Source organism: Rhinolophus ferrumequinum, chromosome 9 (assembly GCF_004115265.2).
Source record: "Rhinolophus ferrumequinum isolate MPI-CBG mRhiFer1 chromosome 9, mRhiFer1_v1.p, whole genome shotgun sequence".
In the NCBI taxonomy this organism is placed as follows: domain Eukaryota; kingdom Metazoa; phylum Chordata; class Mammalia; order Chiroptera; family Rhinolophidae; genus Rhinolophus; species Rhinolophus ferrumequinum.
In genome coordinates this window covers 92,202,453-92,229,148 of record NC_046292.1, presented here as the reverse complement: position 1 = coordinate 92,229,148, position 26,696 = coordinate 92,202,453, and the positions used below count along the sequence as shown (strand labels likewise).

The following is a 26,696-nucleotide window of genomic DNA, read 5'->3' as shown; positions in this document are numbered from 1 at the left end:
TAGTAATAAAGCAAAAAACCCTTTTTATTCTTAAAGGCAACTAAAGGCCATCTGACAATAAATGCCTCATCTCCAGTCTGCTGACAGATTCCTGATGCTCGTGTTTCCGCCTGGGCCATGGCGCCTAAGTTCTGACAGCTGAGATCCCCCCGGTGCTCCCCTCTCCTTCTCCCAGAGGTCAAGTCCCACCAGGCATGGGGCAGGTACATGGGCATGAACGCTCAACAGAAGAATGGAGTGAAGACAAAAAAAAGAACCAGAGGGGCACAGAAGAGCATTTTAGGCGCAGGCTGAAGGAAAAATGATGGCTGTTTCACTCAACATTTCTGGGCTTTACTAATTGATAATGTTTTTAAAAGCTAACAATTTATGACAATTTTCTCAATCTTATCAGTAAGCTCTTACATATCACATACAGGAGCCTTCCTTTGGCACATCCCCGAATCTTAATTTCTCTTTCCCATTCTGGGTAATCATGCCGTAAAGCAGAGGATAAAGAGTCACTTTCTGAAACAAAATGTCACTCCACGTTGGGGACTTTTGGGTTGGTCCTTGATGACTATGGGTCTTGTCTGGCGCTATTGGTAGAACAGGAGCCTGTAACTCTAATTAAAGCCCTTCTTGGAGGCACATGCTGTTTAAGGGGAGAGTCGGACCTAAGCGTGTTTCTCAGCCTCTGCACTCTGAAACCCGAGATGACCGGTTCTTTCCCGCACAACAGTGTGGAGCGTGTAGTTGCTGTTATGACTTGTCTGGTTCCCACAGAAAGAGGAATCCTGCCAAATATTTGTAATCTGCACTGAAGTATGCAATCAGGGAAACCACACCCAGAAGCAAGTGCATGGCTGAATAATTAAAATGATCTTGCTTGAAGATCAGATGGAAACACTGGTCAGGAGTGTAAGAAGCTAATGAAGGAGCGGAAATGGCATCTCTAACAGCATTTTGACTACCGTCCTCTGCAAAACATTTTCTCCTCAGACTCTGGTAGACATGCATCTTTCTCTATGCCCCGGATAAATCACAGTGTTTTCCTTTGTGCATGTAGTCATTGAAGACAGTATCTGTATCTATGTAAGGCATCTAGATAAATAGATGCCATCAATTCAGTTTTAATTTATGTCACAAGCCAAAATAGAAGGCACTTATGTGCAAACAATCATCTCCTTTCCTCTAAGTAGGCCTTCTGTCACATTTGTATGACAGCACTGGTAAAAGCGCGCGATATAATCATGCAGGCAGCTTGTGGAATCAAGCTGCTGCATGTTTCAGGGCTGGCTTTACTATACGAAGTGGTTAAAACCATTCACTTTCTGAGGTCTCGGTAAGATACAGGACTAAACAAATTAATGTAGCATTCCAGGATGCAATAAAAATTTTTAATGAGATTATTTAAGTTAGTAAAGCTGAAATTTATATTTCATAGTCAGATAATAGCTACCAGCAGCGCCATCTGTTGAAATATTGCAAAACTTCATTTCCTCCAGCCCAAATAATATTTACTTTAAGTAAAGGAAGATAAAGACATTTGGAATCACAGGTAGAACTAGAACTTTATGGCGTTTTAGTCCATCCCTAGTTTTAGGAAAAATCACAACTCTATTTCCCAAGACAAAGGAAAAGGGCTGTATATGAAGCCCCTACCGGCATCGGTAACCTCCCCAGGATTTACTAAGCATCTCACGGACAGAATTTCTCCTTTAACAGACAACTAAACAGCTCATACTTTGACTTCAGTGTGCTTTCTGAGGGATTACCACCGGGGAAGCTGGGGGTTAACAGCTGAACAACACACACCGTACACAGTCTCACTTATACTTCACAGCATCATTGGGTTTCAGAGCTGGAAGGGGCCCAGGCTTCCATTCTACATGGTCTAGGTCTAAGTCTTGCCCAAGGTCAGACCGGTGGTGAGTACCAAGGTCAGGACCTGAATTCAGGCCCCAGGTGTTCTGAATTTCAGCCCAGAACTCTTTTCATTACATTCCAGATCTCTATCTCTCTGTGACGTGTGGAGGTCAGTACTACCATACCTCATCCACCCAACAGACAGTCGTCGAGCAGCTCGTTCCAGGCACTGTTCTAGGTGTTAGAGAGACAGCAGTGGACACGATGAGCAGAGACTCAGTCTCATGGGACTTACATTCTACCTGGGAGAGAGACACAAGAAGGTGGCAGGGAGGCTGTCACTCTGGCTATTATCTTGAGAGTGAGCTCTAGGGGGCCAAGAATAGAAGCTGTGAGGATGCTACTGGAAAAACCCATGGCAGAGAGGACGGTGCCATAGTCTAAAGAGGTGCTGGGGGAGCTGGTGACATGTGGCTGGATTCTGGATATATATCTCCAAAGGAGAGTACACAGAGTTTGTCGATGGATCGGATATGGGTGCGAGAGAAAGAGAGGGGTCAAAGGTGTCTCTAAAGAGTTCAGAGTTCTGCAAAAATAATCACTACATTTGTTGACTATCTACTATGTGTCAGGCATATTATTTCTACTAGTCTCAGAAACTCTGAAAGGTGGGAATCGCTCCCACTATACAGATGGGAAAAAAAGGCTGAGAAAAATTCATGGCTTGCTAAGGTCACACAGGTGTGAAGTGTTGAATGGAATACAGGTCCCACTCCAGAGCTCTTTCTTTCTCCCACTTGAATCTACTTCCAGCAATGAAGCAATTCCAGTTCCCTCTACTTTCTAAAGTCATGTGTGTGTTTCCACTTTAGCATATGTGCTGCCGAAGCGAGCACGAGTGTTTCCACTTTAAATCTTCTCTGTGACTATTTTCTGAAACCTGTGTATGGTATTCAAGCACATCCTTAGTTGCTGAGTGGCAAATCCACGGCCGCTCTTATAAGGTCTCTATCATAGATACTGGCCCAAATGGGAGAATTTGTCTGGGGACTTTATAGTCCTATGCACAGCTTAGTATTTTTAAAATACTGCTGTAATAGTCTTCATTAGGGACATCTGTATCAAATAAAGTAGCAAGTCTATAAAGACAGCCAACTAACACTTTTGAAGTGTATGCAGATTTTGGGGGTAGTGCTTTTTCCAACTTTTGGCATCTATTCAAGGAACATGAGTTTATAAAAAAAAAAAAGTCAGCTCTACACACATAAGCTTTGGAAGGTAAACAGATGATAAGACTTTAACACCCTGTCATTTGCACTGGACATCACCAAAAACCAACGTTAGAGAATGTGTATTTGCATGGTCATTGCTCTAAAGATTACTTTCTTATAAAATGGTATTGTTATGAAGGTTGCATTGAAAAATGATGCTCTGAAAATACAGTTTTGTACCATCAATTCTAGTAGCCTACTATACTCAGACAACTATTTGGTCTTTTTATCACGCTGAGCTAACTGTGCCAGAGGTATATACCTTTTAACCACTGAAGAGATATAGGAGGAATAGCTTGTATGGGGTCCCATATTTCATACTGGGTTGGATATGACCACAGAAGGTTTTGTCTACCACTTCCCTCTCCTCTTCATTTGATTTTGCTCCACGCCCAATGACTGAAAATATGAACCAAGAGAGCCCATAAAATTACTTAAGTGCAGGCCTTTAAAACTACTTTGCAATGAGTACTTAAAAGCTTTCACTAGCTATTATAAAGTAACTTTTTATTATCTGAATGAACTGTCTCATGACTAATGTCATCCAACAATGTAGCAATCTAGGGCCACTCCTCCTGAGTCATAACTGTGTCGATCTGAATAGAGGTATCATTTAAGAAACTACACCCACATCTTTGAATCAGATACATTTGTGATAGACACTGGATATAGGAGTAAACATGTTTCTGGCAGCCCTGCACAGGTAAATTGTAACTCCAGTGTTGATCCTGTCACTCATTGACACACAAATCTCTTTCCTTTTTCTTCCGTGTACCGTAACTATTTCACATTCCCAGGGTTTTTGTCCAAGTTGCCTTTCCATTGCCTACAAGACTGATTTGAGGGCGGACTTAGACTGCAAGCTACTGGAGCGCAGGATTTATATACCACAGTGCGATGCAAATGGGGACTCCCTGATGCCTTCTGAGAAATTGCAATACAGTTAAAGAAGAGTCATGATTTTCCTAAGTCAAGTGGATCCTACCTGGCCTAATCTTCAAATTGGCTTTCAGAAGCCCACAAATATACAAAACATGACTAAGTAATATGATTGCTTTTGTTAAATAAAATGAAACTGTTGCACATTTACATACACAAATAAACTGAGCATTGTTTCTTCGAAAGAAATCATCCTGGAGTCTAATATTACTTATACCAGCCTTGGTTCAAAATATTTCTGGAGTGTTTCTTTGGGTACTGCCTTAACAGTGAATCTGTAAGTCACATTAGAGAAGCAGTTTTATGGCATAGCTGTAGTATTTTAAATTTATTTTGCTTTAACAGCTTTATTAAGGTTCATAATTAACATAAAATAAGCTGTCATCCTTGTCTTTGTTCCTATGTGTGTCAAGTGTCCTTTAACATTTCTTTTTCTTTGTCACTGGTTTTGTGCAATTTGATTTATGAGGGATCTCAGTGCAATTTTCTTCCTGTTTGGGGTTTGTTGGGCTTCTTGGATCTGTGTGTTTATGGTTTTCACGAAATTTGGAAAATTTTCAGTCACTGTTTCTTCAGGTATTTCTTCTGTTCTCCCCTCTTTTCAGGGACTCCAATTACATGTAGATTAGAGCACTTGAAGTTGTTCTATAAAACTAAAAAGCTACAAAACTATAGTTTCATATACATATTTATATAAATATATTTATATATAAAACTAAAAAACTTTTTTTTAAATGAACAATTCTATTATTTCTGTGTTTCATTTTGGATAGTTCTTTATTGCTATGCCTTCAAGGTCACTAATCTTTCTTTTACAGTGTCTAGTACACCATTAATTTCATCCAATATAATTTTCATGTTGGACAGGATAGATTTCATCTCTACAAGTTCAATTTATATCTCCTTTCTACCTAATTTTTTAAACAGATGAAGTTCTAAAATTTGGTTTAATGTCCCTGCCACTAATTTTAACATCTTTGCCAATTCTAGGTTGGTTTCGGTTCCTTTTCTCTTCATTCTGGGACATATTTTCTTGCTTCTTTGGAAACTTGGTAATTTTTTATTGGATGCCATACATTGTGAACTTTACTTTGTGTAGTGGTAGATATCTTTGTGTCCTTATAAATCCTCGTGAACTTTGTTCTTGGACACAGTGTGGTCTTTTGGGTCTTCCTTTTAATACTTGTGAGGCAGGTCTGGAACAGTACCCAGTATAGGGCTTATAAATCCCTATAACCCAGGCAAGACCCTTCTGCACACTCCAACCAATGCCTGTGGATTTTGAACTTTTCTAGTCTGGCTGATGGGAACAGGAAATATTCCCAGCCCTGCGTAATGCTGGATGCTGTTCCTTTTAATCCTTTTGGGGGGCCCTTCCCCAGCCTTCTTAGACGGTTTCCTCAAACGCCTATGATCATCAGTACCCTCCTCAACACGCCGGGGGCGGGGGTCTCTGCAGCCCTTTGGCACAATCTGCGCAGTTCTCTCCTCTTGGGAACTCTGTCCTGTGTACTCTTGCTGAGCTGTCCTCTCTACTCTCATCTCTGTTCTTTTGACTTAGGGAGTCTACTGGGCTCTGCCTGACCCTTGTCTCCAGCTGTATCTTGGAAACTCTCTCAAGTCAGTTTGTGGGGCACTTAAAGGGCTCACCTCATTTATTTCCTATTTCTCAGGGATCACTGTTGTCTGCTGCCTGATATCTAGTGCACTGAAAACCATTTTGCCACACATTTTGTATTCTTTGTTTTGTCTTGTTCTGGACAGGAGGGTAAATCTGGCCCTTGTCCTTCCATTTTGGTTAGATGTGGATGTCTACCATGCTTAGTTTTTGTTATCACTCAACATGGCCATCAATTTGATAATGGTAGACTTTGGATGACTTGTGCCTACTTCAGAAAAAATCAAATAAAAGTACAAAGGATAAAGCTCTGTCCCTAGCAAGCATGGTTACTATGTTGTTTGCCCTTTTATCATTAACTGAGCTTGTACCATATACCTCACCAGTAAGCTCTGCTTTATGCACATTATCTCATTTAAATCTTTATAACAGATTTTTCAAGTAAATACTATCATCCCCATTTTAAGTATGTGAAAATTGAGACTTGGAGAACCAAGCAACTTGCTCAAAGTTACATAGCTATAGTAGTAAGTGGCAAGACTGAGAGTTGAAACCAAGTTTGTCTGATTCCAAAGCCTGTGTTCTAATCCTCTGCACTTCCTAGTGTAGTAAAGAGAAGATCTGAGGCCAAGATCTTCACTGGAACATATATAGCATTATTAAAACAAAGAATACAATGCCTTCCCTGATGACCTGAAAAAGCATAAGGACAACAATTACTCTGTTTCATTGATTCGAAGATGCCACTGGCAGTTAGAGGAAGCATTATTGTATTTATTCCTGAGAAAGGAAAATCCTGCCCATCAAACTATGACACAATATTTTAAATACCAATAGTTTTAAGATTGTTACAAATTAAATTTAATAAGCACTTAAATTTAAAGACTCAGATTTAGTGTTCTTTAGGATCTCAATGACCGGCACCTACTATGTGCCACTATTGCATTTAATTCAACAACACTAAAAGGCAGGCATTACAGTCTGCATTTTACAGAAGTAGAGCTAAGATTCAGAGAAGTCAATAACAAATTGAAGGTCACACAGCTAGTAATTGGTGATGTTAGGCTTTTGCTATTTCTTATATGCTCATTAAAAAAAAAAATCAGTCTTATTACGTGACATGTTTTACTAATGGCATGTTAATCCCATGTACGTCTGCACATATGTACATTCCTGAGAGCGCCCTGAGAGTTAGATCTGCTATAACAGATGGTGAGAGGTGGAAATAGGATCAGTGAATGTTGGCAGAATGAAATTTCTCATCCGCCCACAATCTATGAATGAACAATGTCATGAATGTTACATAAACATAGAAAAAGCTTAAAGATTATTTACTGTGGCAATAAACCATTTTTAAAATTAGAACATACATCTGTTCAAATGAAAAATATCTATTACTTTTATAGATTCCTACTTAGTTTGAGTGTGTTAAAGACTCAAGGCAAACTCTGCTTAGTGAGTATAATTGTCTGCAGCCCTTAATATTAAGAAATGCCTTTTTACAATACTGTGCGAGGAAGATTCTGCTCCAAGGACAACTTCTTTTTGTTTTCTTGTTAATTCGGTCCCTCTCTTGTGTTAAAAAACAATCAGAGAACAGATTCCTATTTCTTTGTATGAACAAATTTTAAAAAAATTTCCGAAGGTAAAAGTGAGAGGTTGGTCATTTATTGTGATTGATAACTGTAGCCTATAATGAAATATCCAAAGACAGCCAATCTCCATGTCATCACTAGTACAATATGTAATGTGGGGAACACTGGAAAGGTCGTCTACTGTTTAGGGTCCTCATTTCTAATAAGGGCTATAAATCTCAGCAGCGAGTTAATTTCAGAAATAAATGGATTTCTGAGCTTTCTGTGAAAGTGCTGAACCCATGCATGGCTTTGAAATAGAAAGAAGTGTAACTCCCTTTGAAACCTCTCGTCAGCAATACTCTCTAAACAATGATAGGTATGTTAATGTAAAGACTGCTATAATCCTGGCCTTGAAATGTGATATTTTTAATAGGAATGGTTCAATTATGCTTCCTATTTCAGAAAAATAAGGGGTGACACTAATATACAGCGAACAGATTTTTCTAAATGCCAGTTATTGCTGATTACGGAGGGGTCTCTCATGCGGAAGCAGACAGTGTCTAACAGGTCAACCTTCCCTGAAGTCAGGGACACTTGGGTCAGACAAATGGAGTCTGGACATGGCTCCTGTGAGCCGATGTGAGCCTGTGCCTGTAAGGTCCCTGTGCCAGGTACCTGCCCTGTCATGCTGAGATTCTGGCACCTCGTCTGCTCCTCTCCTGCTCACATTCAGTACCTGGAACCCAGGGGCTCAGGCCTGAGAACAACAGTGCTGAGGAAAGCCCATGGCGCCATAAGCAAGCTGAACCCCAAAGACAGACGATCACACACTTTTTATTGTTTTGAATTGAAGCTTTGATAAGAAACACAATGCTGGAGGAAATGACAGGATATGATTTAACTTAGATGAAGAAGCTGCAGGCAGCTGAATGTATGCACACAGAGAAAAGGGAAGAAGAATAGCAAAGGAAGGGAGGCAGAAGCAAACACATTCCTAAAAGGATGATTATAACCCTCTTGGTTCAGCACTCTAGAATTCCTAATGTTTTAAGGAAAAAGAAAACAACAGTAATGAAATGTAAGGAGACCCTTTAACACTGAGGAGGTGACAGCTCAGGCCTGGCCTACTACTGCACACCTGTTGCCTGTGACTTGCAAATGACTGCCTCACCAAGGCAGTGCCTGCTGCCCCGCCCCCGCCCCGCCCATGCCCCGCCCCCGCCCCGCCCCGCCCCGCCCCCGCCCGTGCCCCTGCTCCTTTGCACTGGCCACCACCATTTGCCTGACTGGTTGCTCATGGATGGGCCACATACATTGCTAATCCTTGTAAAACCAGCTGAAGAAACATTTTCCCCCTGAGAATTGTCTTGTGTTCTTTGCTAATAATGGCTACTTTAATTTGCTTTTTTCCTTCTCCACGTTAGCAAACAGTACTCAAGTTGATGTGCCAAATCTCTTTTGGAATAACACATGGCTTAGGAAGTACACACACATTTGTTTAGCACTTTGACAGGTTACCAACAGCTTTACAAACACTATTTCGAGTGCTCTTCAAGACAAGCTAAGGAGGAAGGCAGGGGAGACATTATTATCCCCATTTCACAGAGGAGGAAAGTGAGGCTTAGAGGGGTTAAAAAGGTGACTTGATCCGAGTTATTCAGCTAGCAGCCGAAAGAAATAGGACAAAAGTCCTGATGCTTAGCCCACTGCCCTCTACTCCAGAAAGGGTTTATCTCCAATACAGTAAAAGCATGTGAGTGGTTAGAACACTGATTACTGCAAAAAGACTCAGATTTAATGTCATTAGGGTCATGTAGTCAAAGAACAAGTATTTGACCTGTGCTTTGGCCACTTACAGATCTGTGACCCTCGGTAAATAATAGTCCCTTTAAGCAACCACTACTTCTCAAAAGAAAGAAATAGTGATAATGACTAGGTAGGGCTGCCATGAGAATGAAACAAGCTACTGCATTGAAAATGCGTAAGGGTCTGTCTGTCACATAGTAGGTACACACCAGCACCTGTGTTATTCAAGATTATAACGTTTCATTGTGTGAGCCTAAATGCCACAAGTCAGCATGTTTAAAGTGGCTGTGATTCCTCCACACTCCTCATTAGGTCTAATTAACATCTCTGAAGATCATTGCTGTGCTTTGATGGCAGGTATCACTCAAGTTCAAGTAGTTACCACTTCTACTACTTTGCTTGTGAAACCCAGGGGGGCATATTCACAGTCTTTTGAAGGGGAGGAGGGGCCCTTTGAAAAGGGCCTTTCTGAGTAAGTACCTTAACGGAGCCCGTTGTGGAAAGCATTTTGGGGAGCTGGGTCAATAACTAAGGCAGCCAGTCCCTTCCAGATTGCCCAGTACTTTCCCAGGTTGGGCATCACAAATCATGTGTCCCAAGAACCCCGTCGGTCCTGGGCAACCTGGGATGGCTGGTCACCCGTCAGTCATAGAGGCTAAACTAGTAATAAAACAAAGCAACCTAAAACCAGCTTCTTATAAAATATTCCTAAACAGAAAACAATGCAAGAGCCATGGACCCCTGCAACTCTATGTTCTGAACCAGTGGTTCTCACAGCGTGGCCCGCAGACCAAACAGCGTCAGTGTCACCTGAGAACATGTAAGAGAAAACGAATCTGGGCGCACTCAGCCAGGCCTGATGAGACAGAGACTTCGGGATGAGGCCCAGGCATGTGCCTTTTAACAGCCCCTGGATTATTCTGATATTTGCTCAGATGTGAGAGCACTGGTCTAGACCACAAGTGAGACTCACTGCCAAATAAAATGAAGACAGTGAAAGGCCGCGAGAGAAAACTTGTTTCCTTTGACCATTATCATTTACTTCCATTTCTGAAACTTAAACTGAACCGGGGAAATCCTATGAAAGCACTTCCTACTCCCTTGTCCCACAGTAATCCACTATTACTTAGAGATCATCAAGTGTGAAGTACCTCCAGAAAAGCACACACTGACAGGAGAGGCATCGGGACAAGTCATCCGCGTCGCATCATTTGTGGCCACATGCAAATGCGATTTATGCATGTGTTCTAAAAAGAAAAGGGCGGACAAAGAGATATTCCTCCCAGACTGTGCACACGAGAATCCAGTTTCCTCTCTTCAGCTGGTGCTGCAGGGCCCGATTCCAGCAATAACAGCCTCCTGAGGAGATTAAAGCCCTGGCAAGCACAGTTTATCTTGGTTAATGCACACTTGAGCTTTGTGTATATATGCACATACACACACACTGCAGTATTTATGTGTGATATACATGTGAAATATTACTGGAGATGGGTTTGGAATGGGCAGGCAACACCCAGGAAGCTAGAACTGAGGTGTTTTTCAATGTAATCTCTGTTTTCCCAATTGCCCTCGCCCTTGTGTGGTAAAAACACACACGTGTGCATATCAGGAATAGCACCCCCTCCCTGCAAACAAGTTCAGCAGAGTCTCTCTTCTGTTTCCAGAAAGAGTTGAGTATTTTGTGGTAGCTTCTTTTATCTCTGGGAACTTTGCTTATTAGAAAAATACCTGGAACTTCCATCTCCTTGCCAAGGAAATGTGCAGCTCGGGAGATGAGCTGACTGGCGGCTGCGGCTTCATGGCAAGTGGACCAAGCGGGAATCGAGGTGGAAAACAATCTGGGTAACAGTGCCCAGCACTGTGGAAGGCAAGGCGCTGCTGCCACTGGCCCGGACACGGAAGGGAAGCGTCACAGCAGAGGTGCTGCCCCAGGGCACTGTGCGGCCTGGTCTCCTTTTTTTGTGATAGGGGTGCATGTTTCCTCAGGAAGGAGCAGATAAGTTACTCCTTGGGGCTGTGAATGCTTTCTTCTCACCTGGCCAGAGGGAAATTTCAGAAGTACTCTGAGTAGACAGTGCCACTAGGACTGATGGGCGTACATTCACAATACCAGCCAGCAATCACGGAGTGATACAAACTCCCCTCTCTATTTTCATGTAAAATAAGTGGGAAGCTCAGAGTTGCAACCTTTAAACAATGTTAATCTCATGTGATTTATGGGCTCCATCTAGTCTCTCTTCATCGCTCTCTGTTCAAAAAGCACACGCCCAGACTGTATTAAATGAGAGAGGCTGCCTCAGTGATACAGAAGTGTGACACACTGTGCTGCTCTTCATTTAAGGAACTCGTCAGAGGACAGATGGAAGAAAGAAAAGAAAAACTGCATATCAGACTAGAAAAATGAGCCCTAGGGTTTATGTTTTGAGAATGGAAAGAAATATAAAATGGGAGTAGGGAAAAGGAAAAGAAGCCAGAGGTGAGAGGCTGAGGAGGGACTAAAAGGATGGGGCGGGGGGCGGGCAGCCAGGGAGTTTTTCAGGAAAGGATCCACACTGGGAGGTGTGCTGGAGGGGGCTGGACAGGAAATTCTGGGGTCAGGGAATTCCCACATGCTTCCTCGGGCTGCCTAACAAATTCCCACAGACTTAGGGCCTTAAAACAACGCAGGCTTATCCTATTAGAGTTCTGGGTGTGGGCAGGGCTGGTTCCTCCTAAGAGGCTTCAGGGGTGAGAATTCATCACCCCTGCACGCCTTGGCTCATGGCCCCCTCCTCACGTCACTGTGACCCCTGCTTTTGTCATGACATTTCCTTCTCTGACTCTGGTCCCCCAGCTCCCTCTTATAACAACACTCGTGCATGAAGGGCGTCTCCTGTGTGCCCAGCTGCAGGGGAGCACACACAGCTTCCTTATACCCAGGGGCAGGCTGCCTGATGGATGGGCTTCAGCACCCTCACTTGCACTTACGAGGCCCGGGGGGGCCCAGCAACAGGTCACATGGTCCTAGGCCTCTGTGAAGAACTTTCACAAGTTAGATAGTTTTGCATTCTTTTCTGTAAGGAAGGCCCCAAATGTATAAACTCCCACATAAACGGGATCCACCCCAGTTTAATCTATTTGTCCATCTATTGAAAGACTCTCAGTGGGAAGCTACTGTTTAATTAGAAATACTTTGTATTTAATGATGTGGCAGAAATGCTACAGTGTGAAGATGTGCAGGAAAAGGGATATTTCTTTAAGGAAAAATCTTCATGCTCCTACTAACTTATCTGAGTGTGGAATTTTTGTTTTATTATTTAAGAAAACTCACTTTTACTCTCAACTACTCTTTAAAGGTTTTATTTTTATTCTGAATTCTATTTTTATGCTTGCTGGAAAAAATCTGCAATCATTTAATTTCATTTTCATGTAGTTACAAAAGGAGAAACTCGAAATCTGACAATTTGATGTTCAGGTCAAATGGAGCACCCCAGTACCACTCAAAGCAGGAAGGGGAAGGGAGATCATGGAGTGAGTTTCATAAACACCAAATTATTAGTTTTTGGGGGGAAGAAAAAAAGCACATCTATAGTCTTTTGGCACCTAGTCAGTCTGAACAGAGTCAGAAGCTCCACAGGATGGATTCTATATCACATTTTAAATTCTTATGAACGGACAAAAAAAAATAATTAAAGAGTGCCTGGATATCAGGGCCTTTGATTTGAGGAGTAAGATGGAGACATAGGGCAACAGTATCTGTGTTTGGTATTTTGCAGACGTGAGCTCTCTTGTCTGACGAACGTTCTACATGACAGAGGTGCCAGCACAAACCTCGCTGAGCTTCCCCCACCCCCTCCCCCCCATACAACACCACCTGTGGACAGTGTCCTGCAGGAGTTACTTACTACCTGTCACTGTACTCCAGGCACAGATGTACCCTAGACACAAAAATCCATCCCATGCCCATTCTTGAAACCTGAGACTGTTACTGTACTTTAAAAGATAATTGAGAAATAGAGGCAGGAGTCAAATACAGAGGTCAGGCGTGACTTATCCTATTCATAAATCAGAACAGCAAATACAGAACCCTGGGCAGACTCTCTGATGACCAGGGTACCTGACCATGACGCTTTAAGAGGAGGGCACTTGCAGGGAGGGTACAGCAGAGTACATCATTCTGTTAAAGGAATGAGCTATGTTTACTAAGTTTGGGTTATAGTTAACCAACTGACCCCAATTCTTCGTGTAAATTGTGTTTATTATTCAAAAACACAGGTAACGCTTCTTTCATTGTGAACGTTCAGGTGTTTTCTTCCCATGGAAAATGAAATAAAAATAATTGTCTTTCAATCCCTGCGTTCTTTCCCTACCAGATTAAACACTGTCTGTGGACGGCTTTTCAGGTGTAAGACCCGCATCTACTTTGACTCTCTCAGTTCTCCACAGAACAACTTCATTCTCTAAGGCAATTTTTGAACTTAGAGACAAATCTGTACAATTTAAGAGATAATATATTCAAATTAATGAGAAATTAGTAATATCTACGTTCTCTTGTGTCTTTGTGATGACAAAATAAAAAATAAAACATCCTACTTCCATACATTAGAATCTGAGGTCGCTGATTCTCAAATCTGAGAATCGCTGGGGCAGAAGTCTTATTACTTTTAAATTTTATATCAATATTAATTACAAGTAATCCATTTATTTATACATTTCTTCCTTTTCATACCTCTATAAATGTTTCTTCCATTTCTGTAAACTTAAATTTCTATAAAACAAATTATTTTTGCTTATTGATGGATATGACAATTTTATTTGGAGGAAAACACGTTTTTAATCAAAGAGAACGGTTCTCCCAAAGTGGCTAAAAGCTGATTCACAACACAGGAGTTTGTCTTTTACAGGGAGATATGACGTTATAAAACATCAAATGTCCAAGACTTTTGAGATGGGGGTATTATTGACCTGGAAACTGGAATCCCCCCTTTAATAACAGATATTAAAGAAGTGTCTCAATGCAACATGGTCAGCTCTGTTTTCGCAGCAATGCCAAACTCATGTTTTAACAAGAGTAGCCTGGGTCTGGCTATCTGTAAAAGCAGAGCTTAGCTCAGGCACCACTGGAGAACCTGTGACAGAATTAAAGACATGCAAGCAGTAGGAACTCCTGATCTGGTTCCTCAATTTTATAGATGAGGAGACAAAGGCACAGCAAAGCTAGAAAAATACATACTTCTCTAGTGGCATCGTCAGGACCAAAACATCAAAGTACCTTCCACTCTTTCTCCCAAAATCTTCATTAAAAATACCCTTTGCCCACTCAAGAGGTTAATGTGCTGAATCATTTCCTAAGAACACTGCTCTGGTCATGGTTTGTAGTTTCACTGGGGGGTGGGAGAGGAGTTAGGAGAGTAGCGAAAGGAGCAGTAAGAAGTAGCACTTGATATTATTGAATCACGTTCCCCAGGGAAGAGGACAAAAAGACAAAAACCGCCTCTGAGAGAAGCCGTGATGATGAGAAGAACGTGTGCATCGTTCTCTGTCCTCTTCTGTCTCTCTCTCGATTCCCTAGCCATGGTGGTATTAACAGCATTGTCAGTAAGGGCAGCCTGTGCCTATGGTGAACTTGGGGGAATGATGGCTTTAAGAGCTTCCAGGGGGAGGTTTCTGGAGGTTTCCAGGCTGATGCCCCTAAGTCATGAGCACTTAGGATGTTACAGCTCAAGAACACTGAACTGCAGACAGACACACAGCCTCACTGCCCTTCTGTTGACCTTGGGGGAAATCATTTCCCCATGAAAGATTATTTCGTCTCTGTGACAGCTCCGTCCCAGTCCACACTAAGAAGAGAGACAATCAATTGTGCTGACTTATGACTGCTGGTTTTCGTGTTCCAGATTGCTGAGCATGGAGGATTTCTTAATGCAGCTGGACCAGAGCCCAATACGCAGGGACGAACTGAAGTATTAAAACACAACGTATGCCCTTTTACAGCTGCAGCAGTACCTTTTGGTTGAGAGAGCTGACATATTTCCTAAGCATAATAAGAATAATGTATGTGTAGTGTAGGAGTTCCTTCTCTGATAACTACTCTGGAACGACTGAGCTGGTGTCTCAGCAGGGCAGGGTCGGGAAACTGCAAGCAGGTAGAGTCGTGTTTACTTCTGTCTCTCTCTCTCTCTCTCTCGTTCTCTCACTCATTCTCTTCCTCCCTCCCACCTCTTTCCCCCTCTCCCTCCCTCCCTCCTCTTCCTCGGGGAGAACAGATGTTTTCACTGATAGTTTGTAAATATTCTTAAGGCAGGCAGTTGCTACCTGAATTCACCTTTCTTATCTCCAGTTCTACCCTAAAGTGATAATGTAACATATCCAAACATGTCTTGTCATACCAAAAAGGAGCCTGTAGCTCAAGTATTTACTTTCATTCAAAAAAGTTTTTAAAGGTTGTTATTGTATATGACTTTTTCTGTCCATTAAAAACTATTTTGTATACATATAGAAATACAACCCTCTTCGTCACACCCAGTAACGCAGTGGGCTGCATGCTGGCCCTTGTCCTTGGGAGTTGGGAGTGTCCGTCGGAGCCTCTGTTGCCATGTTCTGCCCTAGCAGCAAGGAGACGTTTGTGTGTGTGTGTGTGTGTGGACACAAGCTCCTCTTGAGCATCACACTGCCATTGAAGTGGCCCAGGACAGAACTCCATTTTTAAGCATCACATACACTCTCTTGGTTCATATGGAGCTTACAGATAGCTACAATGCCAAGGCTTTTTTTCACACGTGATGCTGTTAGGTTGTGTCTCGTCCTTAATGTGAGTTTTAGATTTTGGCTTAGGACTTGAAGTCATCACATTTCTCTTCTCTTTTTCTTTTACCTTTGATGTTCCCTTGTCCTTTAACGTTTTCTTTTACCTTGTAAAAATGAGTGTAAGGAGGTGGTACTCTCATGTGAGAGAGATGTTTCTGAACATCAGTGCACCCCGACTTCCTAAGGCCCCATCAATCATAGTATTAATCACCTCTCATTTGCCTGTCATAGTGACAGGCACCATGGAAGATACAACAGCGAGACAAGACATGATTCTCAACTCTAACAAGTTAACATTTTGCTAAGGGGTCTGAGATGTAATCAGCCAACAACAAAAGGTTGTCTACAAGGGTTACATTTGCACTGCTGGCTCGGAGTACAGTAGGGCCATCAAACAGAGAATGAGCATTCCAGGGGGTAGGGTCAGTCAGAGAAAAGGTACAGAAGATTCAAGGAGGGTAACTGTGGGGGTGAAGGAACAGCCCTGCCTGGTACACAGGTAATATGTATTAACAGGGAAATCAGATTCTGGAGAGCTCTGAAAGCTGGGCAGAGTCGTGTGGGCTACATGGGGTAGGTGACTGGGAATCACTGCAGGAAACTGGGCAAGAATGTGCCTGTGAAGAAGGAAGGTGAATGTATTCAAACTATTCAAGATGGTTTGCTGAAAAAAGAGGACTGAGGCAGTGAAACCAGCTAGAAAGAAACTCAGGAAACCAAAGGCATACTCCAGAAAGGAGGATAAAAATGTCTGCCTTGGGATATTATTGAAAAGAGTCAAGGAGGATTTTCTGGTCAAGATGGCAGGGTAGGTAAATGCTCTGCTTGCATCCACTCACAACCACAAGTAAACTACAGGACAACCATCATTGAGAATCGCCTGACATCTAGTTGAACAGAAGTCCTACAACTAAGGACATACAGAAGAAGCCACGTGGAGACTGGTAGAAAGGATGATGACCTAGAACAAGCTGGTCCCACACCCAATTGGGAGGGATATCACAGCTGCAGAGGTCCCCCTTGAGGGATGAGGGGTCCAAGCCCCACACCACGCTTCCCAGCCCAGGGTTCCAGTGTCAGAAAGAGAAGTCCCCATAACTTCTGGCTGTGAAAACCAGTGGCGATTTTGGCTGAGTGAGACAGAGGGCTGCTGGAGTCCCAGCCACTCCTCTTAATGGGCCCGTGCACAGACTTACTTGCTGGACTCACTTGCTCTGAGCTCTAGTGCTAGGGCAGCAGCTTGAAAAGTGCCAGAAACATAGGGCGAGGAGTTGAATTGTCTGGCTTCAGGGCAAGGGCTGTAGGGGCAGCTTTCTTCCAGACAGAAGTGCTTGCAGAATCCATTGTTTCTTTGTTGAGCCCTCCCCCACCCAGTGTGCAGATGCAGGTGGCCTCCATGTGTGAGTCTTCATCAACCTGACTAACACTGTTCACCCAGCCCTCCCTGGTAATTCCCTGAGGGAGGCCTCACCCCACAAAATTTGTGGGCCCACCCAAGATGCTTTCAGTGGCATTTCCATACAAATGGCCTCTCTTGGCTGATGCTGAGGATTTTCCTAAAATCTTTCAAAGGTTCACAAATGCCAACCAAGCAGCATCTGGCCTTCATGTGCCCCACACCTTTCGCTAAGCAGCTCTAAGCCTGGCACTAGCGGCAGCCAGCCTTGGTTTGCAGCTTAACCTCTCCCAGGCACCTCTAAGCCCTGTGCAGGTGGAAGACGTCTGAAGATCACTTTGTGGCTCATGCCAGGTGGCCCCGGGCAGGGAACAAGTGGAGGCTGAACTTGGCCTTCAGCGGGGCCCCTCCCAGGAACACCACCAGGCTACCTCCACAGATGACACAACCAAAGGGCAGACTGGGCAGGCACCAGAGCCCTGCTAAAACAAATCCTGCTCCATAGGGTCAGCCCCTGCACAACAGCTGCTCCACTGCTGTCATGACCAGTCTTCACAGCCAGTTGGACTGAGGGTCAATCCCCTCCATTGATGTGAAAACAGCAATCAAGGCTCAACTACAAGAGGAGGGTAGACACAGCCCACACAAGGGACACACCTACAGTACCCAGCTCAGGTGATCAGGGAGATTGGACTACTGGGCTCCACAGCACACCTACTACATAAGGCCACTCTACTAAGACTGGAAGACATAGCAGCCCTACCTAATGCATAAAAACAAACACAGGGAGGCAGCCAAAATGGGAAGACAAAGAAACATCCCAAATGAAAGAACAGAACAAAGCTCAAGAAAAGGAACTAAACAAAATGGAAACAAGCAATCTACCAGATATACAGAGTTCCAAACACTGGTTATAACGATGCTCAATGACCTCAGTGAGAACTTCAACAATGAGATAGAAAACATAAAAATGGAGACACAAAATATAAAAAAGAACCAGTCAGAAATGAAGAACACAATAACTGAAATAAAGAATACATTAGAGGGAATCAACAGTAGATTACCGTGTTTCCCCCAAAATAAGACCTCGCTGGACAATCAACTCTAATGCATCTATTGGAGCAAAAATTAATATAACACCCAGTCTTATTTTACTATAATATAAAACCCGGTCATATGATATAATATAATATAATATAATATAATATAAAATAAAATAAAATACTGGGTCTTATATTAATTTTTGCTCCAAAAGACGCATTATAGTTGATTGTCTGGCTACGTCTTATTTTCGCAGAAAAATGGTAGATGAAGCAGAGGTTCGAATCAGCAATTTAGAAGATAAGGTAGCAGAAAACACCCAATCAGAACATCAAAAAGAAAAAAAAAATCCAAAAAACTGAGGACAACATCAAGCATATCAATATTCGCATCATTGAGATACTAGAAGGAGAAAGAGAGAGCAAGGAATTGAAAACCTATTTGAAGAAATAGTGATGGAAAACTTCCCAAATTTGGCAAAGGAAATAATAATACAAGCCCAGGAAACACAGAGAGTTCCAAACAAGATGAACCCAAAGAGGCCAACACCAAGACACATCATAATTAAAATGCCAAAGGTTAAAGACAAAGAGAGAATCTTCAGAGCAGAAAGAGAAAAGGGGATAGTTATCTACAAGGGAACTCCTGTAAGACTGTCAGCTGATTTCTCAACAGAAACTTTGCAGGCAAGAAGGGTGTGGCAGGAAATATTACAAGTGATGAAAAGTGAGGAAATACAACTAAGATTACTCTATCCAACAAAGCTATCATTTAGAATCTAAGGACAAATAAGAAGCTTCCCGGACACAAAAAAGGCTACAGAAGTTCATCATTACCAAACCAGTATTACAGGAAATGTTAAAGGGACTTCTTTAAGAAGAAGAAAATTAAAAATGGGAATAATAAAATAGCAATAGCTACATGTCTGTCAATAATTACTTTAAATGTGAATGGATTAAATGCTCCAATTAAAAAACATAGGATGGCTGAATGGATAAGAAAACAAACCCTACATACGCTGCCTACAAGAAACTCACTTCAGATTGAAAGACACACACAGACTGAAAGTAAAGAAATGGACAAATATTTTTCATGAAAATGGGAACAAACAAATAAACAAAAATCTAGAGTAACAATACTTATACCAGACAAAATGGACTTTAAAACAAAGGCTATTACAAGAGACAAAGAATAACTCAGTAATCCTAAAGCACTACTTTGAAAGGATATGTACATCTGTATGTTCATTGCATCATTGTTTACAATGGCCAAGATATGGAGGCAGCCTGGGTGTCCATCAATGGATGAATGGATAAAGAAGAAGTGGTACATACATACAATGGAATATTACTCAGCCACGAAAAGAATGAAATCTTGCCACCTGTAACAACCTAGCGGGTACTATGCTGAGTGGAGTAGGTCAGACCGAGAAGGACAAATGCCATATGATTTTACTGACACGAGGAATCTACAGAACAAAATAAATGAGCAAAGTAAACAGAAACAGACTATAGCTACAGAGAACATTGTGATGGTTGCTAGATGGGAGGAATTTGTGGGGATAGGTGAAGAGATGAAGAAGCACAAATTGGTAGGTACAAATTAGTCATGGGGATGTAAAGTATTACATAAAGAATATAGTCAATAATATTGTAATAACTTTGTATGGTGCCAAATGGATACTAGATTTATCAGGGTGATCATTTCGTAAGTTATATAAATGTCTAATCAATATATTGTACACCTGAAACTAATATAATAATGTATGTCAACTGTAAATAAAAATTTTAAAAAATTATTAAAAACACAGTCAATGAGAAAATACAGAAGAAGCACTTAGCATAGTGTCTGGTATGTAATATGTGCCCAGGAAATGCTACCTAATAGAACTATTTTGTTGTTATTATTTCCATGTGTGAGAAGAGAAATAAATCAATAGAAAGTAAATAAATGATATATAGCCCCTGCTTGTGTGGAGGTTGTTTTGTGGATTACTTTTAGGGATATCTGGCCATAAAAGCAGATCTTCTATCATTTGAGGGGGTTGAGTACAAATAGCGTTGGCATTAAAGCATTTAATGATCACACTCACAGTTCAAATGCTGGACAAAGCCCATGCAGAAGTTTTGCACATCAATAGCTCAATGAGTTTTGATAATGAGATGCTAGTTCTACAGACAGTTAATTAGTAGATGCAGACTAAAAAGCAAAGTGATGAATGTTCAAATTCCATTCAACCAATAAATACTGATAGCTTACTATGTGTGTAGCAAGGTAGTGGTGACACAAATGAAACAAAACACCTGTCCTGTACTTAAAGAGCTTAAATACTGGGGCAGAAAGAGACACAGAAACCAGCAATTAAACACAGGTACAGAGTCCCTACGTGAAAACTTTTGGCAGCATTTGGAACTTAGATTGTTTGGCTTCTAGGAGGACAGTGACATGTGTAGTGCACAGAGGAGAACTTCTGTTCTGGTCTGTCTGGGACAGTATCCGTTTATCCCTGTCCTGGCATTGCATCTGGCCAGTGCCCCCTTTACTCTCAAAAGTTGGAGGGTGAATATATGGTTACCCTAACCCCATCTTTCTGGACACCTCCAACAATGTCTGGGCAGTGTCCTGTATCAAACATAATGTTTCTTCAGCAAAATTAAAATTTATTGAGCAAAAAAGCATGAAATCTTGAATATTCACAGGAAATAATACTATAAAGACAGGGTGTAGATAGTCTTGTGTCAGTTCAGGTTAGATTTTGCTGCCAGATGGGTTATGAGAGAAGTTTTGATTTTCCAGAGCTTTCTGGAGTTTGAAATCCAGGGTAAGGGAATGGGGACTGTGCAGAGTGGTAAGTGCAGGAGTTACAGAGAATGGAAGAGGGAACACGTTGGTCCATCTTGGGAAGTTGACGGAGCTTCCCAGAGGAAGTACGAGAAAACATGAGCAAACACGAGACTCGGAGACTAGGGAGGAGAACTTAGCTCCTGGAGAATTCGGGAGCAGGGGCAGTGGAGGGAACGGCTATCTCATCAACTTCCTGGGACGCTCCCAGTCAGGGTCAGACAGGGACAGAGCATGAGGCAGAGGGCCCCTCGCAAGCTATGGGGTGCATGTGGAGGGTGTTAGGCCAGGAGGAACATGGTACGATCTGAGCTTTAAAAAGAGGAGCTCTGGCAGCTTAGCAGCTGATGCCTCCTGAGGAGAGGGCCAGGGACGGGGATACAAGTGGGAGGTGGCACACTGAGAGGTGATGTACTCCAGGGATGTTCCTGAGGTGGTGTCTAGGCTTGGGGATGATTAGAGTGGGGGGGAGTGAGGTAAAGAGTGGAATCCAGGGAAACATCCAGGCTGTTTCCTGTTTATTTGTTCTAATCTGAGGGCCGGTGAAAAATACTTGTCTCTTTTCTCATGCTTTTCTTTGTTTTAACTGATGAGAACAACTCTGAGGTCTATGGCCAAGATGGTTTTTTCCCCTTTTTACATTAAGGTAACATATGCTCATCAGTGAACATCTGGAAAATATAGAACGTTAGGGGAAAGTTCCCGTATAGGCCCATCAACAAAACACAATCCATGCTAACATTTGTGCTGGAATGAGGCCTGGAACACAAGAGACAGCTAAAGACTGTGGCTGAATGATCATTTCCTTCTAACTTTCTCTTACCTGTGTGTAGGTTTTCTTACATGGCTGTGATCATACTGTTTGTACATTTTTAAATGCTGCTTTCCCATCCTTAACACTTTATCTCAAACATTTTCCTGAGTTATTCCATGGTCTGAATAAATGCAGTTTTTAATGGCTTCTTTGCATTGTGTCAATTTGAAGTATCATGTACAATTATCTTTTATGATTGGACATTACACTGTCCAACAGATCTCTAAACCCCAAAAATTAATTTTAAAGGCAAACTCTCATGCCAGTATTTTAGGGAAGGCAAAGAAGCATTTGGCATCTCTTACCAGTTCCTAGCTTAAAACCTTCCAAATTCTCTTGCTGTCAACTGAACTGGGCATGGAAATATTTATAACTGGTGGTTTGTGGATAACAGAGTAGTATTTTAGCAGTTAAGGGCATCTCAAGTTTCAGTACCTCTCAAATGTTGTTTACCCAAAATTTCAATATTATTATTGGTTGGGAATAGAAGGAATTAAAATTACATCTCCACTGTGCCCACCAGAACCACGTCTCTGCTAACCATACTTTTTATATGACTTTACGAAAGCAAAACCAAGTCATAAGGTTTTGAGGTCAAAAAATGGGGTGAATAGACTGTGATTTTAAAAAATATCTGTCTTTCCACCCACCTACCTATCTACTGCTTAAACATATTTCTAGGTCTCATAGGAGGGGGCAGAAAGGCTTTAAGGATAGATTGAGAGAAGTAATGAGAAGACAACTTTCTCTAAGGCTCTGTTTGGGAGCCCTCTTACTTTGCCGAGGGGTGAGGCACTGAATGGAAGTGGCCTTTGTCCCCGAGGGCAGCCCTCCCGCAGGCCAGACCTGACACACAGCTCTGGGTGGAGGACCTCTGCTGAGCTTCCTGTCCTTCCCTCCCACCTCACACTCCTGAAAGACACGTGTTGTTAGCACACAGATTTGGAACTCAGGACATGCGCTTCCATAGAAAAACAATTTTATATATGGTAAATAGGTGTAGTTAAAATATTTTTATTAGTATTTTAGATTCATTAGAGAGGAAAATAGGAATTTGTTGGGCAGGGCTGGGGCCCTAATATCATTTAAAGAAGCTTTAGGAGAGAAAAATGTTTTCAAGTACCAACTCTGTTACTGCACCAAAGACTTCACAAAATAGGCTGAACCCTCCCAACTCACGTGGGTAATGACATTTCCTGAAATAAGGTATAAAAAATGAAATAAGAATAAACCAATACATTGCTTATCCAATTTTAATGGCATAGAGAGGAAACATCCAGAAGTACCAAATGTGGACGGTGCCCATCCACTCCCTCCTAAGGCTTGGAAGGCCATGAAGTGCAAGCCATTTGTTCGCCATCCACAGAGATGTGTGAAACACCACGTGGCGTCTTTACACATCTGACAAGTAGGAAGGGAAACTAGAAGACGGTAACTCTGCAGATGCTGGAAGGTCTCTCCTTGAGAGGCAGCATCCCAGCCAGCTGTGAGGTGTGTTCAGAAAAGAGCAAGACAGACGAAGGCAGAAGGGGGAGCTGAGGAACAGGCCTGCAATGGGAACCCGTCTGGGGACACTGTCAGTAGAATGGCAGTGACCAGGACTAACATGCCACATGGCAGGGGTCCAAATCTGAACTGCTCAGGGATAAATAAACGTGTAATGAAGTCTGATGTTAACGATATTACGGTTTAGGCATGGAGAAGGTATTGGGAAGAAAGTCCCATTACATCAGATAAGTGGTTGATAAAATGGTTTAGATCATGGAAAAAGGAGGTTTGGCTTTCCCCAACCATTCCTATTCCAAACTCTGGTCGAATCGTCCTGTTAAACGAAACTCTAGTGGTCTACTCTGAGATTCCAAGGGCACACTGAAGACAGAACAGTGACACTGGCTAGGCCTCGGGACTTGCTAACACTGCGCTGAGCCCCAGGGAAAGACCACTGTTGCTTGAAAAAGCCACCAGAAGTCACATCTTACTATCCTGCATCTCTCAGTTTATCCTTTAAACATAAACCAGAAACACTGCTCAAGAAGACTTTTTTATGTGGCAAGTAAAATGTGTGCCAATGACACAGTAAAAGGACAAGGAGTCACTGATGATGAGGAGGAGCTCCAGCTAGGCCATAACCCCTCCACTCGTAGATAAATCCTCAGAACCACGGGGGGGAGCTGGGCCGTCGGAATAATTCCCTTTGATGGCCCATGAAGCGTTCACATTGCCTCAACTCTGCAGGTGACAGGACAGGTTTATGTGCTGTGGACAGGGCACGGATGCTGCCCGAGTTTATAGTTTCAGGCCATTAAGTAGGTGCAAAACACCCACTGCACTAAGAAAAGCTGTCCTGAAAAGAGGCCGAGGAAGATCTTCAGAGAATCGAAGTGCGAGCCAGCCTGGTGCCGCAGCGCAGGGAACTTACTGAAATACTGATGCTGGTGTCCCTGGTGGCTCAGGAGCAGCAGGCAAAGTTCTCAGGGGAGCTGGAATTCATGAGCCTGCGGGAAAGACGGAGGCTTGATGGGGAACTACAGCCTGGAACCGGCTGGGCCGGTACCACACTGTGCGTGACCTTAGGCAAGTTACGCGGCCTTTTGATGCCCCAGTTTCCCCATCTGCAATGATGATAATGAGATGATAATGCTCCCAGGGCAGCTGTGCACGGAGACCAGGAGGCTCTGTGCTGGCAAATCAGGTAGATGCAAGGCTAACCTCACACCTTCAAAGTGGCGCAAAGGCCACTACCTCGGCAAGGGCCTTGCTGCCTCACCCCACCCCCGGACTGGGGACAGAGAAACACGTGATGGTTCCAGCCGATCTTCACAGCAGCAGACAGAAATGACTCCTCTCTGTTTCCTAAGGCGAGAACTTGACGATGAGCTGCCCTTGCAACAGCTCTGAGACACTGCGTACTCCAGAGAATAAAGGGAAACAAGGAATTTATCAGGAATTTATGCTGTAACTAGCGTGTAGGGTTGGGACTGTGAGTTATGTTTTCAAACCAGATTATGAAGTTTTGGGAAAGGAAAATGGTCTTTCAGTTCAAAACCTGCCTGGCTCATCTGGGCACAGCACCCAATAATGGAGAGTTTGCACCTCAAGCAACAACTTTTGGCTTGACTGCGGAATTATTTCTGGAAGTAGTCAACAAAAATTGCATATGTATATAAAATGATAACAAAACCCCAACCCATACAAGCTCCTTTAAGGTAAATGACTTCAGATTTTAAAAAACTCATTTTATATTGCCTAAATCCCTGCCGTCTGAGCGCACGTTGTAGCTGGAGGCTTCCTGAGAGTGGCTGCTGGTCACCACCGTGCCTGCTGAAGCCAGGAGGCTCACCTCCACCAGGCCTGTCACGCTGACGTTGCCTCTGCACACTCTGCTTTTACATTCCCAGCCTCCAGCAGACAGAGAAAAGCATTTGTGTATGTACATGTTCCTAAGAAGCTTAACCCTAGTATGGCTGAGAACACAGCAGATATAGTCATCAATTTGGTCAAGAAAACCAAAGTGATTGATCGGATGCCTAAAGCAGCTCACTGATTCCGGAGTTTTCGTGTATACCTGTGGTATTCTTTCAGTCATCAAACACTCAGTGACCATGTGCTCTGTACTCAGCATGGAACACACAGGTCATGGTGTCAGATCTGACAGAGCTCCAGCCTGTCAGAGAACTCTGTAGGGGCAGGGGCAGCATTCAAAACGAGCGGATGCATAGACACATCGAGCTATACCTTGGAAGTTCTACTGGGAGGTAGTTCCCTGGACATGGGGTTGGGGAAACCAAGGCTACCTGCACACAAAATCTTGACTTCTAAATTTCTACCATCATTTCACTTTCATTAGTAAATTATCTTTTGAAGCTGCCAAGTTCAACATGCAGGCCCTAAGAGCTTCCTCCCTTGAGGGGCAAAAGCTCTTCATGTTCTGTTGTGTGGGGGAAGGTGCCAGGCATTTCCAAAGTACCCATGTGAGTTTGTGGAGGGCTTACCCACAGCTCTGTGAAGGGCTGACTACACACCATCAGATGACACAAATAAAAATTTCAATCACTCAAAATGAGCATTTAAAAAGTAAAATAACCTATAAAAAGATACTTGAGCTAAGCTAAAACTTGGGAATAGAGGAGAAAGGAGCCAGTCTTCACACTTCAGTTTTGATTTTTCTCAGCATGGATGACTAGAAAGGAATGATGATTTTCTACAATTGCATTAAAAATACTGTATTCTGAGCATTCCCCCCTGGGAAAAATCAGCTTATATCTGATTTTCAAAGAGGTTAATGAAACCCAAAAATGCTGGGGACGACTAAGCCATCTGCATCCTTCTGACTGCAGACCCCGGTGATCTCACTGTGCTCACTGCCCGGCTCCAGGCTGGCTGTCTCAGTGTGCCTACGGACAATCCTGAACTCCCAGAGACCCCTGCTCAGCTGGTTTGAAGATAAGCCCTGGAAAAATGTATTTTAAACAGCTTTCTGTATGATTATAATGCACCAGGCTTGAGGACCCTGGACTAGCGTGGCCACCCTTAATGAAATATGCCTGTAATTCTGCTTATTGCCTGAGTAGAAATGGGTCTCTGGCCACTTCTCTAAGAACATAGGGAAACTGGCACATCCATACCAGTTCTGACTTTACAGTCAAAATGAAACATTTCAAGTGGGAAATAAATGGAGAAACCCAATTTGCCACTGTTTGCTTTGAACCTGCTGCATACACAGCCTGCAGTTTTGGGGGTATTCCTCTACCATTTTCAC

The 26,696-nt window shown here is 42.7% G+C and overlaps 1 protein-coding gene across 1 annotated transcript in view; it reads right to left on the bottom strand.

Annotated features, from left to right (window-relative positions):
* GMDS (GDP-mannose 4,6-dehydratase) overlaps positions 1-26,696 on the bottom strand; it is a 659,903-nt gene that overhangs the window by 64,103 nt on the left and 569,104 nt on the right. The window lies entirely within an intron of this gene.